This window comes from Mastomys coucha, unplaced genomic scaffold (assembly GCF_008632895.1).
Source record: "Mastomys coucha isolate ucsf_1 unplaced genomic scaffold, UCSF_Mcou_1 pScaffold23, whole genome shotgun sequence".
Classification (NCBI taxonomy): domain Eukaryota; kingdom Metazoa; phylum Chordata; class Mammalia; order Rodentia; family Muridae; genus Mastomys; species Mastomys coucha.
This window is the reverse complement of record NW_022196906.1, coordinates 14,578,726-14,583,983: the sequence shown is the minus strand read 5'-3', so window position 1 is coordinate 14,583,983 and position 5,258 is coordinate 14,578,726. Positions and strand designations below refer to the sequence as shown.

The 5,258-nt window shown below is 43.8% G+C and overlaps 1 protein-coding gene across 4 annotated transcripts in view; it reads left to right on the top strand.

Annotated features, from left to right (window-relative positions):
- Nucleotides 1-1,510: 1,510 nt before the first annotated feature.
- The window catches only part of LOC116073339 (zinc finger protein 26), a 32,191-nt gene continuing 28,443 nt past the window's right edge, over nucleotides 1,511-5,258 (top strand). For 2 of the 4 annotated variants that reach the window (XM_031345173.1, XM_031345170.1), the window contains exons 1-2: nucleotides 1,680-1,776; nucleotides 2,024-2,139. The gene's annotated coding sequence lies outside the window, so the exon portion shown is untranslated. The other 2 variants (XM_031345171.1, XM_031345172.1) reach the window with 2 other exon arrangements.

The window sequence follows — 5,258 nt, the reverse complement described above, 5'->3', positions numbered from 1 at the left end:
AGCCTCTAGACTGTGAGAATGACACAGAGTTCAGCTGTGACTCACAAGGGTTCCAACTTGGGCATCCGTGAGCACATCCTGCAAGGGTCCACAGTCTTATTTCAGATATTCAAGGCTAGCATCGGAGGCTAGCTCATAATCACAACTCACCAAGACATTCAAAACAAATCTCATGATATCTGCTTGCCAACAATTAAAGGTGGTGACAGACAGGCTAAGTCACAGCACACACACACACACACACACACACACACACACACACACACACACACAGAGGAAAGGAATACTGCGTGGCCACTTTCATTCCTGGAGCAGACATAATATGAAGGTGTAAAGCTCTTTTAGAGGGCCAGGGCTCATGCACACGTATACACAAACACACACACACACACACAAACACACACACACACACACACACACGCACACGCACACGCACACGCACACGCACACACACATACACACACAAAACTTTGTTTTTGTTGTTCTCCTCCTCTTCCTCCTCTTCTTTGACAGGGTTTCTCTATATGTCAGCCCTTGCCCTGGCTGTTCTAGAATTCACTTCGTAGAGTAGGCTAGCCTCAAACTCACAGATATCCACTGGCCTCTGCCTCCTGAGTGCTGGATTAGTAGAGGACAGAAAGTTTTATATGAAAAAGACAGTACACAATCACAAGATGCTGGTGGAGGCCTCTATAGGGTTTCTATTTAAGTATATCTTCAATGTATATAATAAAATCTTGTGGCTGTCCAAGTTATATTTCCCAAAGGATGTAATTTATAATAAAGTTTAAAGATTAAGCAAAGCTTAAAATTTAAATAACATTTAAAAATTAAGTACAGTATATTAACTAGTTTACTCTTAATGAATTTGTTTGTAAATGAAATTGTAAGATGGTTTTATGAGGTACATTGTTCAGATTTAGGGTCGAGAGGAATGCTAATATGGTAAAATTCAAGATTATAGACATTTTGGCCCTAGGTAAGTAGAATTTATTTGTCGCCTTACTATTTTCGTTTTGTTTTGAGATGAGTTTTCATTTTGTAGTCCTGGCTGGCTTGGAACTTATGTGGAGTCAGCAGCCTCCAATCAGGAAGATTGCCCGTCTCTGCCTCTGCGTGCTGTGATTGCAGGGGCGTACTGCCATGCACTCACATTTGCTTTTAACATCTTATTTGAGATATCTTTATGAAAACACACATTTTTTTTCTCGGTAGGCAATATTTGGCTGTATCAGTTGTGTTCACATTTTACAGTTTTCATCAGAAAGTCTCAGAGTTAGACGCTTCTTTCCTCTTTCACGTCCTCTTCATTTTCCCCGTCTTTCTAGCCCGTCTCACTATCAACGATTAGAATTTAGCATGGTGTCCAGATAATAAAGACTGCAGTGGTTAAATGGAAGTCATATGCAGGTTCACAGATCTGGCAGTTTATCTGCCCAGGAAGTACAGGAACCAGGAGGAGGTAGGGAAGGGAAGGTTTGTGAGCCTCCTGAGACCCCGTACTTCCCGGTGTGTGTTTAACTTCGCTCTGGGATTGGTCATCGCGAAGGCCGTTCTCGTCCAGAAGTCTTGCTTACACTTCAGTTTCATCCTTTGACGGGGTTTTTAAGCCCCGCTTCGGTCACCCAGGTCCGGGGAGCCGAAATCCCTATTCCGGAAGGATTCCGACTCGGTAAGCGGAAGTGAACCGCAGCTCGCCTCCGTCTCTTCCGGTGTGGCTTCGCGCGGCTCCGTTCTCTTTTTCTCGGTCGTAGCGGGCCGGCTGGGCGGGTTTTGGTGAGGCTGGGAAGGGGATGGGCGGTGGCGGAGGTGGGGAGTGAGGCCTGGGTGTGGCCTCCGTGGCGACTGCGCTCGTCCCCGGGCCGTGCGTCTCGCCTGGTCGCTCGCTTCTCAGGCCCTGCGATTCTCAGGTCCGGCCGGGGGCCATTTCACAGGAACGATATTTGAGCTCCCGCGCCTTCGAATGTAGTCCTGGCTGCCTCGAAAGCCTTTAAGGTAATCTTACAATAATTTTGCTTTCCAGAAAGAAAGGATTTCGGCCGTTGGGATCCGGCTTGGCGCCCCATCGCCCCACGAACCTGGCCATCCCGCTTCATTGTGACCAGTGGGTGGAATTTGATGGAACAGGAAACTCCCAGAGTGAGCAGCTTCTTTCCTTTTTCGTTTCCTCTGCCCTGACTTTGTAGTCTATCTTACTATCAACTTTAGAACTTAGCATCCTTCCTTTTTTGGAAACCAATGCATTCCATTAGTTCTTTATGTTCTCTCTCTCTCTTTCTCTCTCTTACCAAACCTCATGCATCCATTTTGAGTTGTTCATTTAAACAAAAAGAGAAAGTGTTAAGTGTTCAGGCTGTGCATATTCATCTGTTTTGCAGATCACAAATCATCCCTCAACTCCTCTTCATTCCAACGACAAAGTATTAACAAGTAAAAAAATAGGGAATTTGGCACAGAAGGGATGGCTCATAAAAAGCAGGGACGTGGGGCTGGAGAGATGGGTGAGAAGTTAAGAGCCTACATGTCACTTTCAGAGGATCTGATTTTGTCTCCCAGCACCCATGTTAGTGGTGTGTAACAGTCTGTAACTCCAGCTATGTGGGAATCGGGAGACCAGAAGCTCTAGGCACTTGCAGTCACAGACACACAAACACACACAAAATTGAATAAATAAATAGAACTCTATTAAGGAATGGATGAGGCTTTATTTGATATGATATTTCTCCACCTGTGAAATGAGCCAGTTCAAGCCAGATTAGTATATATTAAATACAGGTTTATTGAGAAGCTGCTCTCTGGTGAGTTCATTGGCCCCAAGGATAGGGGCCAGGGAAGTCACTGTGTGGAGTGTGGGATGGGGGTGGGGAGGAGAAAAGACACCTGTGGGCAGAGAAAGGAGAGAGAGAGAGCACGGAGAGACCAAAAGGTTTGGATTATATAGGGAAGAGCCTTTATGGGAAGGGCAGCCCAGTCTCTGGCCTGGAACGTTGAGGGTTGGGACAGGGCATGCCAGGTAGGAGCTGAGGGATTCTGGGCGAACCTGGAGGCCCGGTCTACTTTGGTATATATGATATGCACCTCAGTCCCTTGTCTCCATCTGAAACCAAACATTTTTCTAAAGTAGTGTGATATTTGAACATAATTATTTTCTCCTAGTTGGGTAGCATGTTTCAGGAAAACTTGAAATTTTTACCTTTTGTTTAATTGCAGGAAAAATGGGTCTCATTATAAGTTCATGCATGCGCATTGTATAGTTTTGATCATATACTCCTTTGTCTCTTCCCATCTTCCTTTTTGTCAAATAACCTCTCATGTAGGATTTTCTTTAAAAACAAGGTTTATTGGGGCTGGAGAGATGGCTCTGATTTTAGAGCACTTGTTGCTTTTACAGATGACCTGAGTTTAATATGATGGCTCACAACCATCTGTAATTCCAGTTCCAGAGGATTGGACACCCTCTTTTGGCCTTTAGGGGCATCAGCCACTTAAGTGAGCACATATATACATGCAGGCAAAACATTGAAATATATATTTTATAAAAGATGTATCTTGCTGGGCGATGGTGGTGCATGTCTTTAATCCCAGCTCTTGGGTGGCAGAGGCAGGTGGATTTCTGAGTTCGAGGCCAGCCTGGTTTACAGAATGAGTTCCAGGACAGTCAGGACTACACAGAGAAGCCCTGTCTTGAAAAACCAAAAAAAAAAAAAAAATGTATCTCTGCATGCACGTGTGCCTTTCCTTAGAGGCCAGAATGGGGTGGTCACCTGAAGCCGGACTTAAAGGTAACTTTGAATCACCTGTTGGTGCTGGAAACTACTCTGTTTCTCTGTAAACACAGCAAACAGTCACTTTGCCATCTCTCCAGTCTCTACTTTTAAAATTCTTTTATTACTATTTTTTCTTGAGACAGGGTTTCTCTGTGTAGTCCTGACTGTCCTGGAACTCACTCTGTAGACCAGGCTGGCCTCGAACTCAGAAATCCACTTGCCTCTGCCTCTCAAGTGCTGGGATTAAAGGCATGTGCCACCATTGCCCGACTCTATGTATGGGTATTTTGTCTGAGTATAGGCTTGTGCACCCCCTGAGTAGAGTTTCCTTGGAGGCCAGAAGAGGGTATAAGATCTCCTGTGACTGAGTTACAGATTGTCATGAGCTGCTGTGTGGGTGCTGGAAACGGAATCTTTTGAAAGAACAGCCAGTGCTATTAACTGCTGAACCATCTTTCCATCTCCATTATGATTATTATTTTATTTATTCATTTTTGAGACAAGATCTGTGGTCTAGGCAAGCCTGGCACTCACTGTGAAACCCAGGGTGTCTTTGGTACAGTCCTGTTTCAGCCTCCCTAGTGTTAGGATTACCTGTATGGACTACCATGCTTGGCCTTTAAAAAGAAAAATATAGATTTCATTAGAGAAAACATAGATTTGTTGGTTTATTTACTTAGTGTCATCTCTTCCTGTACTAAGCTCAACCATTGTAAGACAGTCATATGTTAAACTATTTGAACTTTAAGGTCCACTTCCTATGGATATATCTTACTAAAGTCACAGGAGTGACTTAGTGGATAACAGTTGACTGGTTAGTCAACTATTGACTGAGACTGAGCCTGAGGAAGATGATAGCTTGAATCCTTGAGATCTGGGCTAGCTGGGACAACAGAATGAGATGCCCCCAACAAGAAAAATTGTCAAAATAATGGGAACAAAAATGTTTAAATATATGAGAAAGCCTAGATTCATTGAATCACAGTGGCGTGGAGCAGCTACAGGCTCTGAGAATTGGAATGGTAGCAGGCTAAAATAATTGAAAAATGACCACACTGAACAAGACACCTTCTGGTCCTCATACTGATCCTAAGCAGTGGAAAGAACAGGAAAGGAAATTTGGTCACTCTCACTGTGCACACAGTAGATTGGAGTAGATTGCTTACAAGATGACAATTGACAAACTTTCTGGCAATCTGATGACTGTTAGCCCTATTTACTGAACATCTAATTCAGTGAAGATGTGTGCGTATTTATTTATTTATTTACATTTTTTTTTTTTTTTCGAGACAGGGTTTCTCTGTATAGCTCTGGCTGTCCTGGAACTCACTCTGTAGACCAGGCTGGCCTCGAACTCAGAAACCCGCCTGCCTCCGCCACCCAAGTGCTGGGATTAAAGGCATGCGCCACCTCTGCCCGGCCCTTTCTGTCATATTCTTTAAAATTTATAAAATATTATAACAATAAAAATAAGTATTATAAAAGTTGTTT